We start from the raw sequence: 12944 nt of genomic DNA, 5'->3' as shown, positions 1-12944 counted from the left end.
GATAAGGGGGAAGGCCACTTAACATCTTGTAATGCGGAGACACATGCATTGGTTCATGTCATGAAGTTGCACCGAATGGAGACTATAGGTTAGTTCTGTGCGGATGTAAGCACTTATTTTGCTGGATTTGCCTCTCGTTGACGCCATAAAGGCTTCGTACTTAAAGAGCCTTAGCGATTTTGCCACGTTTGGTTCACATGTTGACACTATAAGAAATCAGTATAAGAAACCAATACGTAAGAACGTATTGGCGAAAACACGAGATACATGATTTAGGTCCTCTGGCATTTCGCTGAAGAATCATCGCACTACGCCCTTTATCAGCGAGTTAAGGCATTGGAAGAGCCATTGTGCATACGCAAGATTTGCAAGCACTGGGCTCAGGGCATCCAACACTTGCACTGCGCTTCGAGCTGCAGGCGCATTCGAATTACCCACAAGCATGCGAATAGCATTTATCAAAGACTTGAGCCTTGTCACAATTCGGCGGTCAAGCTCTGTCAGCTGATCTGGGTGAGGTGGGGAGCACTGTGGTGCCACTCCTTGCTGTACTTCATCCAGAGGGCTTATCCTTTGCAACGGTGGTCGTGCTTCATCCACGGCATTCTTTTCAGCTGCTCCATTATCAATGCACGTTTTGGATATATTCTGCAGCGGTGGTGGAGCGGTTTCGACAGCAAGAGGCCTCGCGGAACGTGTACTCTGTGGGCTGAGAGCAGAATTCCTTGATGAGCGTCTGCGACGACAACGACGTCCCCTGACGTCAGCAGCTGCTTCTCGATGAGTCGAACGGTCCCTCACCGTTTTCTTCAAGACGGAGAGTTTCCGCTTAGCTCTTGGATATTCCTTTCATGAGGCGCCCCTGACAGTTTGGACACATAAGTTTTAGCCTGGCAGTTGTCTGCGAAAAGATGTGCTGCACAACGCGAACATGGACGTCAGTGGAGGAAGAGAGACCGATGCAAATGAGGACTGTTTTGAATTGTGGAACGCATTGTCAAGCTCTGTAATGAATAGAAGAAATATTCGCGTACATGAACACACCTTAGACGTGTGCTTGAAAGATTATGCCGCGTCTTGATGTCTCAGTGCACTCTAGATGTTTGTTGCTTTTCTTTCGTTTACCCTCCTTGTTAGTGCACTCATTAGAGAATTGACATTACAAATAAATAAATAAATAAATAAATAAGTAAATAAATCTGCTGCACGACGTCCGCGTTGTCGTGCTTAGCCACCAGCCCCTGAGTGAATGCGCGGTGCAAATAACTTCCGCGTAATAATTTTCATTAATTCAATAAGGATGCCTCGCGTGTGGACAGCGAATACATACGAATTGCTTATGTCTAGTTTTAGGCAGAGCAACTTATTTTTTGTCCACGCTCACCATCTACGCGCCCTTATAAGCCAATCTGCGGTGCTGTAGTATCACACTTCTTTCAACTAACACAACACTCTACGTGCGTCTTGTAAAGCCCTGTTGCTTTGTTAGATTGCTCCTGTTGCCTGTGACACTCCGGATAGCTGACAGCAGTGCTTCCTCATTTGTAAGCTACGCAGTTGACCGGACGTCCATCTTGCGAAAGGCATGACACACGCACGCAGGAAGTAATGCACATACGCTCTACATTTTTATTATGCCACTGAACATATACAAACGTCACATTTTAGCTCATTTGGGAGTGTAAAAATATAATATTCGGTTCGCCATTCAAAAGACACTTTTCTCTGATATCCGTATTTCATTAGACTCGGCAATTACACCGTTCGAGCATGACTAGGAAAAACTATTGTAAGTGATGAAGACGACAAATAAAAATACGAGTTAAGGAACAAGCGTCTTTGGGTGTGTTCAACCTCGAACAATCAACGGATATACATCTACACGGCACCCCAGTTCTCTGCAGAATGTTTTGCCAAGCTGTTCGTTAAAAAGAAAGATAAATAAATGGCGCAAAATACAATTGTAAGATTTACGGTATTGAGTCATATGTCATCTGAAGAACGAACACCGTAGGTCTTCTTACTGTATCTTGCACCGTGCTATTTTAATCTTTTTATCTTTCTTTGAACAGCTAGGCTAATGTTAGCTGGGACACACGGTACAGCTACATCCAGAGGGGTTGCCTTGTCAACGTGCCGTGGTCGAATGCCCGAGACCCGTGCGAAGGGGCCACGATAAGGCGACGTTAACGCAACGACGCCAAGCGCGTGGCGCTGGCGGTGTTGGCATCTGCCCGTGCGATACAAAGCCCGCAAATGCAGCATGTCGAATTGCATGGCGTCGCATACAGCGTATATATACGTAAATACATGCAGGACCTCATGGCAAGGCCGACGGCGAAAATTCACTTGAAGCATTCACGTAATTACTATCGCAACAGTAAGAGGTTCTCTTGGGGACAGCTGCGACACGATAGAGTGGAAACCGCGAGGAACGAATGTCCGCGTATTTTCTCTGGTGTCGACGTGCGGGGTGCCTTCCGCGCACAAGCAGATACGCCAATGGACCTCAGTGGTCTTCCAGAGTTCTTCCGTGAATGAATATTCCAGTCAATGTGCTTCTTGATTACTATGGGCATATTCTCTGTGCATGCTGGGAAAAACCTAGCCGCAATATCTAGCAACCAGTGGGAGAATGGAATTCGTTAGGTGTGCTTGCTGTTGCTTAGCTCAAAATAAAAGTAATTGCTGAACGCGTACAAGGAGGCAGTTTACGAGCGGCAAAAAGTTTGCTTTTGTTTCTACCTCCTTAAGTGCATATTCCTCCATTTTTTTATGCGTGGTTTTGTATATTTTGATTGGCCTACTTACTCCAGCCCCTGTAATAATCCCTATAACGGATCGACAGTGTTTTCATGCAAATGAATGAATGAATGAATGAATGAATGAATGAATGAATGAATGAATGAATGAATGAATGAATGAATGAATGAATGAATGCGTAAGAAGTTATCATGTAAGCAAACTGCTATTATATTATACCCACCATGCAGGGCGACCCAGCTATCACGTACCGAGCTTTCTTTATTGTTTTTATTCTTTAATTACGGACGGCTTCTGCGCGGATGAAACCAATTTCATGTCGTCAGCTGCAGCCTTAAGTGCCTCGTATTTGTATTCTTCCTAATTAATATGCAATACTAATTCAACTAAGCATTTATATGCTATATTTACGGCGGCACGCCGACATGGAGTGTCCGAGCGACTTCGGCAAACATCCATTTAAATTGTTCCGACAGGCTATATTTCACTGCGCTCTTTATTATTTTTTTTTCGTGTGTTAAGCAAAGCCCGCTAAAATATAAAAAACGTACCACGCGTGTACGCGATCGCGAGCAGCCACGACAGTGCTCTTTAATGAGCACAGTGGGAAAGCAAGCACCCACCCTCCAGTGCATCATTCCGCACAGCGAGTCGGGTTCGAACCGGTTTTCGAGCCCGCGGCACTCGCCGCCGCCGCACGATTGAAAGATCGCGCGCGCGCACAAACGTGGCCAACACCAAAGCGATAACAAAGGCGCCGAAGGCGGCTTGTTAGCGGAGCGGATTCCTTTTTATTTAGCTACAAACTGAAACAACGATGACAGGCACAACGACAAGATAGTGCGTAAAACGTTCATACGCAAGCAAATCCGTGCTCATAAAACTAAAAGATGGTAAGTTGATAACTCCCGTAAAGTTATCTTATTTCTCTATATTTCTTTGTTACGTATTGGTTCGCGGCTGACGCTTGAGAACCGGCGCAAACGCGACGCGCTGTGCAAAGTGGTGCGCTCTGGGCAAGATGTTTGCTTTCCCTCGGAGGTCGCTAAAAAGCGTGGTCGTCACAGTCACGTGGTATATTTTTTTGCATTTTCGCGGGCTTTCTTTTTAAATGCAGGAAGAAATAGCCGCACAAACACAACGGGTCGAGAAATTGAAATTGATATTTTTTGAAGTCGCTCTGACGCCTAAGGTTGACTTGCCTGCCGTAAATGTAGCAACGAAGAGAGAGAGAGAGAGAGAGCAAGGACAGGAAAGGCAAGGAGGTCAACCAGACGGGCATCCGGTTTGCTACCCTACACTGGGAGTGGGGAAAGGGGAAACTTAATTAATACGTATGACCTAAATAATTAGGAAGAAAACAAGAACTACGGGACACTTCACGTTGCTGCTATTACCGACATGCAATTGGTTTCGTTCGCATAGTACGCGTAAATTGCTTTTTTTTAAACTTGGTGCAGCCTAGTTGAGACATCCTAGAATGTATATTTGAAGAAAAACCGCTTTTGTGCAGTGGAGTATGTTTTTGATTTTCTACAACATCACTGATGTGATTAACATCCTATCCTCCGGATTCATTTCAGTATGTGTAACTCACCAGCAGTAGTTTATAAACAGCGTGTCATTGTTCTTTCGCACTGCCTCACCGTTTCTGCATCGATGCCACACCATTATCAGTTTATGAAAGGTTACGATATCTACGGAAGGTTTGCAAATCCACAAGTTGGCAAAATGTACAGAACTCACTCAGACTCAATCGCAAGTTATATGTTTTGGTTAGGTGGAGAGCCAAGATTCCTCTCAGCCAGAATGTATATTTGAAGAAAAACCGCTTTTGTGCAGTGGAGTATGTTTTTGATTTTCTACAACATCACTGATGTGATTAACATCCTATCCTCCGGATTCATTTCAGTATGTGTAACTCACCAGCAGTAGTTTATAAACAGCGTGTCATTGTTCTTTCGCACTGCCTCACCGTTTCTGCATCGATGCCACACCATTATCAGTTTATGAAAGGTTACGATATCTACGGAAGGTTTGCAATTCCACAAGTTGGCAAAATGTACAGAACTCACTCACACTCAATCGCAAGTTATATGTTTTGGTTAGGTGGAGAGCCAAGATTCCTCTCAGCCAGACTTACTCGGACTCAGACTGAGCAAAATTCTACTCAGCCGGGCTCATTCGGTCTCGCCTACCATAATCAGACTCAGGTACGTCCAATTGGCCGGGATCTCAAGCATTAAAAGACCTTCCTTCATACGAGACCAATATATAGCACGTGCCGAGGGATTGCAAATGCAAAAACATTCATGATAAGGTAGGCACAAGTCTAAGAAAGATTCTTATTTCGTGCGCAACACAAGATCTTGTAAAGAAGAAGTAGGACGTGCCATCTTGGCAGTGCTGGAAATATCTTGCTTAAGAGGAAGCTTTAGCTCGGGTGCTCCTATCTAATTAGATGTAAAAGGAGAATTCGTTTGCTCGGCAACCACTGCACCAAATTTGGCGAGGTTTGTTGCATTTAAAAGGAAAACTTAAATGCTAGTGGCTGTTCGTTTCAAATTCTTTACTTGCGTCATAACTTTTTTATTAAAAATTGGCAAAAATAAAAATTTTCACGAAGCTAAACTATCACGTTTACAAATCTGTAACTCAGCAATGAAAGATGACAACACAATTCTGTGAATTGCATCTAATCGTACATCTAAAGCGAACAAAATTGATATGTTACACCTGAATTCCAAAAATTTAGTAATATGAATATAAAGCTTTTGTAGAACCCTTGTACACAACGTAACAACTCACGTAATATATTATTTGACACATCGCATTTGTCCGCTCTGAATGATCTAATGGATGCCGTTTAGCGAACCGCGATATTTGTTCTTGACGGAGAGATAATAATTTGTGAACTTGGTGGTTCTATCTTTTTCACACTAGGGAATTTTGGAAAATCTTTTTAGCAAGATTCAGGCACTAAATCGACATTGCGCTTCGAACAGTCACTAGAATTAACTTTCTCTCTCAAATGCAACAAATTTCATTAAAATCGATCCAGTGGTTATCTCGTAAATACTTTTTGTGTTTTACATGTATTTGAATAGGACGCGTCGGAGTTGAACCCAAGCTAAAGCTTCCTCGTAAGTGCAAAATGTGCTAGATGAAGGATTAAAGAATATGACAATTCGTATTTGTTTGTGATTGCACGCGTGTGCCCACGCGCGTTTTTTGTTAATTGGCCCGCACGTCCGTTTCTGGCAGTTCACAATAGAAATCGGTCCTTTGATCCTGGCATTGAGCGGTATGAACTCCATCATGAGCAAAAGTGGACGCCACCAAAATTGTACACAAAGAAAACTTCACTTTACGCGATTCCACTTAACTACGATTTGCTATATCACCGCAGATGGTCTGTCTCGCACACTTAACATATTAGCGTTGCCGGACATGGCGTTAGGTTCTAAGAATTTCGTAAGTCCTGGTGGGTTTTGTCTGTCACACCATGTGCCGTAAGTATTTCATGCGCAGCAGTTACAGCAGTGACACTGGTGACTTCCATATTTGCTGTCAATCCCACTCATCGCGAGCACCAAACGCGGAGGAAGAAAAAAAAAAAAACTCAGGTGAAGCGCGGCGTGACGATCTTGAAGCTTAGTCCTAAAAAAATATAAATGAAAGGCTCGTGGAAAATAGGCCTTCGCCGTGTGATGCACAATCACTAATTTCTAACCGCTGAGAACGCGGAGTGTTCTGGAGAGCGAGTAGACAGGAGAATGCAAGACGAGGATCGATTGTGACGAGGGCGCTAGTAACAGCTACCGCATACCAAATAGTTTCTTAAACAGGCCAGACAACCAGGCTGGGACTAAAGACCTTACTCTCCAAGAATCCTCTCGGGAATGTTCCCCGGAGAGAAGGGGAGGGAATGGCGTTAAAGGAAGCGGCCTTGCCGAAGCTCTATAGCTGCCTAGCGCCCTGCCCCCTCCTAATTTCTTCTTTTGTTTTTTTTTGTTTTCTTTCTCCGTGGCACAGAAGTGTCTGCGCAAAAGTTACGTCACTAACGTTCCATCGAACTGCGATTCACAAGAACACTATTGAAAGTTCGAATCTCACCTCATCGTTCTCGAAGCTTACGCTGGACACTGAGCATTTGGAAAGTCCGGTAGCTTCGCAGAACAGACGTGAGGTTTCTGCAGATGTAATGGCTAAAAGCAGCCAAGAAACACTGTGTATTCAGAGAAATAATGTTAAGAATCACGCCTAACGTTGGCTTTTAATATCCGAACAACTTGGGCTGGTCCATTACAGCATACACTGGAGTCGCCTTCATACGAAAATACAATCGTCTTCCGTTTTTTTCCCATGATAATAACTACATGGCGATTGCCAGGTACCAGCGTACAGCGGGTGTGAAGAAGCAGGTGCAGCGTTCGAATCTCGCGCGAGAACGCGAGCGGCAGCAATTATGCCTAAAAATGCAACTGACGAGATGTAGCAGTGCCCTGGATTTGGCTCTCAGCTGCACCAAAATGAGGTACCTGTAGCATTCCTACAGGATTCGTGCCCTGCGAGACAATAAATAATTTTTGCGCTAGTGTAATTAGCGCTGGCGTGCGCGTGCTTGTGTGAGTGTGTGTGTGCGAGTGCGCTTCCTCCCAGCTTCTGTCATCCCTCACCACGTCACCAGGAGTAGCACCAAGTCCGCCACGGTGGGCCTAACCTCTCTACGTATATATTAACACCAAAGTGCAGCGAAAATTTGTCCCGTGTACGGGCGTCACGCCGTCATCATCGAGCTAGTTTCCTGGCATCCGGCCGAGATGACGCTACTTTGCCGTTTTGCGCGCTCAAACTGGAACGCTCGGAAAAATTCTAATAGACGTTGTTGCCGTGCGCGCGTCATCTCAGCGGAACACCGGTCGGCGGACGGGCCGGGAGGCAACCGGCGTGCCTGGTGCGACCACAAGAGCAACAGCAAACGCGATCGGCTATGACCTGTGCACGGTGTGACCGCGCCCCGCGGTTTTCGTTTCCTTCGTGCGCGTGCTCTCGCGTCCGCGGTGGCGCGGGGTTACGACGAGCGTCGCGCTTTCGCTCACGAAGAACGTGCGACGCCGTTTCTCCCCATACGGAATCGCCGTTACACTCGCACACGGAATCCACGCGCAAACAACAGATGGGGTAGGCGTAACGAAGCCATCAGTGTCAATATGACGGTGAGCCCTGTAGCTAGTGTTGACATGCTCTAAAGAAACATATGTCAGTGCTAGACCATAAGAACTTCTCTCGTTCTTGAACCCAGGCACTAAAGTGACGATGGAGCACGAAGGAATTCTCTGCGGTGGCTTTATCGGCATATAAGGGTTTTGATAATTCAGCGGGAGCAAGCTCCGCACCACAGGACCGCTGCCTGAGGAAAGTGGATGATCCGGCAGTCTGGAGGCAAAGCACATGTGTACTCGAAGAAACTCCGGCTGCAGAAAGATTGGAACCGATAGGCGTCTGCTTTCTGCGAGGGTTCCTACACTTGATGCGTTTTTCGGCAGATCGAGGTGCACCCTCCGGACTTTTGCTTGCAACCCTAGTGAGGGCTTTTATTTTGGTTTGGGGTATACTCTATCGAACAGGAAGGCTGTATCGTAGGAGACCTTCAGAGAGAGTCGTATACATGCCTAGCAGAGAATTTACGGAGTGGCTTCCAGTGTTGCTTGATAGCATACGGAAGATGCTCGCGTGTGACCCAACTTTCTTTCTTTTAGTATCCGAATACAGGGCATCAAGGTTATTAGTCTGTCGATTGTCACGCCCAGGAACTTGTGACTTGACGCGTAGCGAACGGGAAAGTGTACAACCTTTAACGTGTAGGGCGAGACATCATGCCTAGAGAAAGCAATGGCGGCACACTTTTCTGGCGACATCGTTAGACCTCGTGCAAATAAAAATTTTTTTAATAGAATTGAATGCTTTCTGCAATCTTGCTCATAGGACACGTCTGTTGCGACAACAGCTCCATATGCAGATGTCATCTGCATACGGATAGATTTCAAACGACTTGGAAATGCGCTTCTCCAGTGCAATAAGAGAGATCTTAAATAAAGTCGGAATCAAAACACCGCCCTAGGGAACTCCTTGATGCACTGTGTGCGGAGCTGTATCACCTACATCTGTGGACATGTAGACTGATGGATCAGTGAACTAGTCTAACATGCAGCCGCCATATACGACCGCCAACTCCAACGGAGTTCATATCTTACACTATTGCCTGGTGAGTCTTGTTATCGAACGCTCCCATGATATCGAGAAGTACGCCAATGCTGATGTTGCGTGGAGCTTTGCTGAGTTTTACGCAATTCACAAGGCTGATAACGTTGTCTATGATGCTGCGACCCTTTCTGAACCCTAACATTTGCTGAGGGTAGACATTCATATTCAACAGTAACCAGTCTGGGTGCGTCAATACCATATTCTCCATAAGCTTTCCCGCGCAGCTAAGAAGAGCAGTCAAGTTAGGCCGAGACAACTAAATGACTGTACACTAATCAGTGCCTTTCACTAGCATGGATTTGACGTTAGCGGAGATCCCCGTTCATTTCAATTCTTTTATGTTGTTTTAGCAACCGATCGAAGACGACAGAGACGGCGCGCCAAGGTGAAGTTTCGTTTTACCGATCAGTCGCTTGTGGCGCGTCACATCAGAGTTCTAGGCGTCTAGGGATGCGTAGAATTTAACGCGCCGTTCCCTAACAGGTATGAATTATCTTGTTCTCATCGTCTGTAGCTGTGTGCATGATATATTAGCAGTTCTAGCGTTCAGCAGCAGTAGCCTTTACGGGCTCTGAAATTCTGAGGTACCTACAAAAGATGAAACGACCCGTAAAGAGTCGTATACGCTCAGCTTTCGCTATCAGGCTGTATGGCCTATTGCCCGCAAAATAAGTGGCGCACGACGAAAAGTGTAGGTCGCATATCACATACCGATCAACAAATGAAAAGGCAAAGAAACTCACAGTCGCTGATCCGGCTAGGTCGTCAAATAAAAGCGTGTCTGATGGTAAATAGGCGTCGATGGCCAACTTTCGGCGTGCACAAATAAAAGCGGTCGAGGAATATAAATTGCGAAGCATGATGTTGGGAACACATTGAACGTTATGTGCCGAGTGGCGTAGGTGTGGGTTCACGGACGTGTCGCGGAAATATACGAACGAACGCGCGCAAGCTGTTAGTATAGTTGTGTGTATACATCGTACTGGACTGTACTACGGGTTAATTTGATGCCTTTTTTCTTTTGTCTGTCTTCATTGCATGCACCTTGCAACAAATCCCCGGAATATTCATAAAATACGTACCAGTGCTCAGCACAGACATACTTATGTTATATTATATGGATGAGATAAACGAATAATTTTACTCTGCGACGCTGGAGCAGAGAACGGCTATTACTGAATTTTGTTTTGCAGGAAGCGCAAGAGTTGCAAAGGTATTCTTTTCCCCACATGACCTAAGTTAGAATGCGCGCCACCGATGGGTGAGTGTTAACCTGGTGCATTACTCCCTCCATTCTACTTTAAAGGAATGAAATTATATTGCCCACCAGGCCAAATAAGGAAGACGAAAGCGTCACCCACAGGCGTTTTATAGTATGAAATATCGCGCCAGCGTGTGGAATGAACCGGGAACCTCACTCCTGGCAGTGCGCGCGGCGTGGCCGGTAACGACAGACACGCCCTTATTACCCTCATCAAGAGCGAAGAGAGAGATATTTATTATGAGAGAAAAGCTGAGAGCTACTTCCATGCACGAGGGAATCATAGAGCGCGTGAGCTCCCCCGTAGGCTCGTTCCCTTTGCATTTCAGAAGTTATATTCTGGTTCAAGTGTCGAGAGATCTTTAGTACTTTGCAGCTGCCGCGTATTCTTCTCTCTCTCTCTCTCTCTTTTAAAGTCCGCAGGTCGATCCGCTTTGGCTTCGACAGCGTATGACCCCAAAACGCTATTGTGTGTGCACTGTGCCAAATTCCTTGCAACTATTTTACGCTGTCGTTTTGGCATACTTATATCCCAGTCATGCGATCGCTTCCACTGGACATTAAAGCTAAATGCCATTCAATACCGCGTGCCTAATTGCTTTTTACGTGTGAGCTCGTGAAAGGGAGCCGATGGGACTCGCAGAGAATAATGATTTTCGGTTTTAATGGTCCTTGAGATTGGGCGTTTGATTGTGGTACAACAGAACCGCATTTTTTCATGATACATTTAGGATAATTTGATTAGGACGCCTAAATCACATAGAGTCTTCAAAGTAAAAGGAAATAAAATGAATCGAAAGAAAGAAAAAGACGCGACGAACGCGGAAAATAGTTATATAAAAGTCAGGTAATCATTTGGACACAAACGGGGCAGTTGCCTATGAAATGAAAAGTTGTTTTGAGTGCCAGAAACTGAATCGATTGTAGGATATATAGTTACGTGATAGAGGCTGATATGGCTAAATGCTAAAACACGAGCCCATTCACAGCTATATAGTGAGGACTTTCTTAAGTCGACGCTTTATATCTTGGTTGCCTACACTTAGCGCGCAAAGGATAACACGCTGCGAGCCTGGTAAAGCAACAGATCGAGCTTCAGCCTTCGCGAGAATCAAACAGGTGTCAGCCTTCAGTGCTAACGAGGATAGCTTTACATGAAAAAAGCCGATTGCCGGTCGACAAGGAACACATAATTTTTATATAGCATGTATACCAGTATACGAAACGAAAATTCTCGATATCTGTAAACGCGTTTCAAGGCCCACCTTCATTGCGAAATGAAACTGTTAGTCCTCTTCACGTCCAGATAATGTGCCCGTGTATGAAACAGCAACTCGATGTCTGCCTTGATCAAACTGTTAGCACACGCACCACTAAAAAAAAAACAGTAATGTAGGTCTCGCCTTTCATCTTGAATAGGACACGCAACTTCAAGTCACATGGAGCAATCAACGGGCCGAACACATACGGACAGACACGTGCACAAACTTTTTCTTTTTTTCTAAACACAAAACCTGAGCGAGTGCACGAGCAAGCAGACTCCCGAAGTAGTTCTCACCTGTCTGGACGTCGTCGAACGCGTCACGGGCAACGAGAATCAAATGCGCGCGCGGAGTCTCCAACTTGCATGGCACTCACTCGCATAAGCACACGCGGAAGGACTCACGACAAAAACGTGCCGCATAGTATTCCATTCGGCGACGGCGATTCAACGCAGTTTGACGGCTGGCTCGCGGCGTTATCCGTCGCGCGAAGGTAAACTTGGCGCCCCCGGCTCCGACGCCGCAAACAAAACAGCCCGCTCCGGTATCCAACAGAAGCATCGAATAAACGGGCCAGGCGCTGGGCGAAGGGAGCGAAAGCGGCGAGCAATCACGTGGCTCCCGACCGTTGCTCCAGGTGTCCGCAAGATGGCGAGCTCGGCACGAGTGACGCCACTTCACCGGGAGCTTTTTTTGGACGCTTCTCGTCGGGGTTGAGGGGGTGCAGACGTCCCGGGCAGGCCGTCGATACCTGCGGCCGGTCTCGCGCGCTGGAATCCGAGCGGTGGGGGAAAGCGATTCGAGCCAAAGCGCGGGCCATCGAAACCGCTCCCGTCAAGATAAAAGGAGACTCTTGCACTTTTTCTTTTTCCCCTCCAGGATTCGCAACACTGCGCAATGTTCAGGCTAAAGCGGCATTGCTATCCTTTGGTGCAACATAGCCCCTCAGACCTCGTGTCGCATCGCATTTGCTAGCAGTGCGACTTGTAAGTGTTGCACTGTCCTCCTTGTCAGTACACTGGGCCCGGATTCCCGAAGTTATTCGTTCTTACATGTCGTTTTCCATTGGCCGACTGCCGTAGAAGCTTTCTGTGAACGGGGACTGGGGAGCTGAATACAAAATACTTTTCGGCCCGAAGTGCTGCTTGTCACCGGAAGAATGCTTTCGGTAATAATGCATGCGCACCATCAACGTCAGCTGGTCTCTGCTCGAAAAAACAGGTCTAGAGTAAAGGCTTCTTTTGTGAATACGGACCCCGTTACTTTCTACTCAATAAAGGTATTTGAATCTTTCTTTTGATGCAGAAGTGTCATAGCACTTCATCGCAACATGCTTTTGGTGGCTGGTTCAGCGTGCACGCAAAGGTAGACACTGTGGTGTACAGTGTTCA

At 46.1% G+C, this 12944-nt stretch overlaps 1 protein-coding gene across 1 annotated transcript in view; it reads right to left on the bottom strand.

Annotated features, from left to right (window-relative positions):
* Positions 1 to 11993, bottom strand: part of LOC139052987 (rap guanine nucleotide exchange factor 4-like) — a gene marked incomplete at its 3' end in the record, with an annotated part of 571300 nt that extends 559307 nt beyond the window's left edge. Inside the window, exon 1 of the mRNA XM_070530122.1 lies at positions 11850 to 11993. The remainder of the gene's footprint in view (positions 1 to 11849) is intronic.
* Between the last annotated feature and the right edge of the window lie 951 nt (positions 11994 to 12944).

The sequence above is a fragment of the Dermacentor albipictus genome, unplaced genomic scaffold (assembly GCF_038994185.2).
Source record: "Dermacentor albipictus isolate Rhodes 1998 colony unplaced genomic scaffold, USDA_Dalb.pri_finalv2 scaffold_50, whole genome shotgun sequence".
Taxonomy (NCBI): Eukaryota; Metazoa; Arthropoda; class Arachnida; order Ixodida; family Ixodidae; genus Dermacentor; species Dermacentor albipictus.
This window is presented reverse-complemented; position numbering and strand designations above follow the sequence as displayed.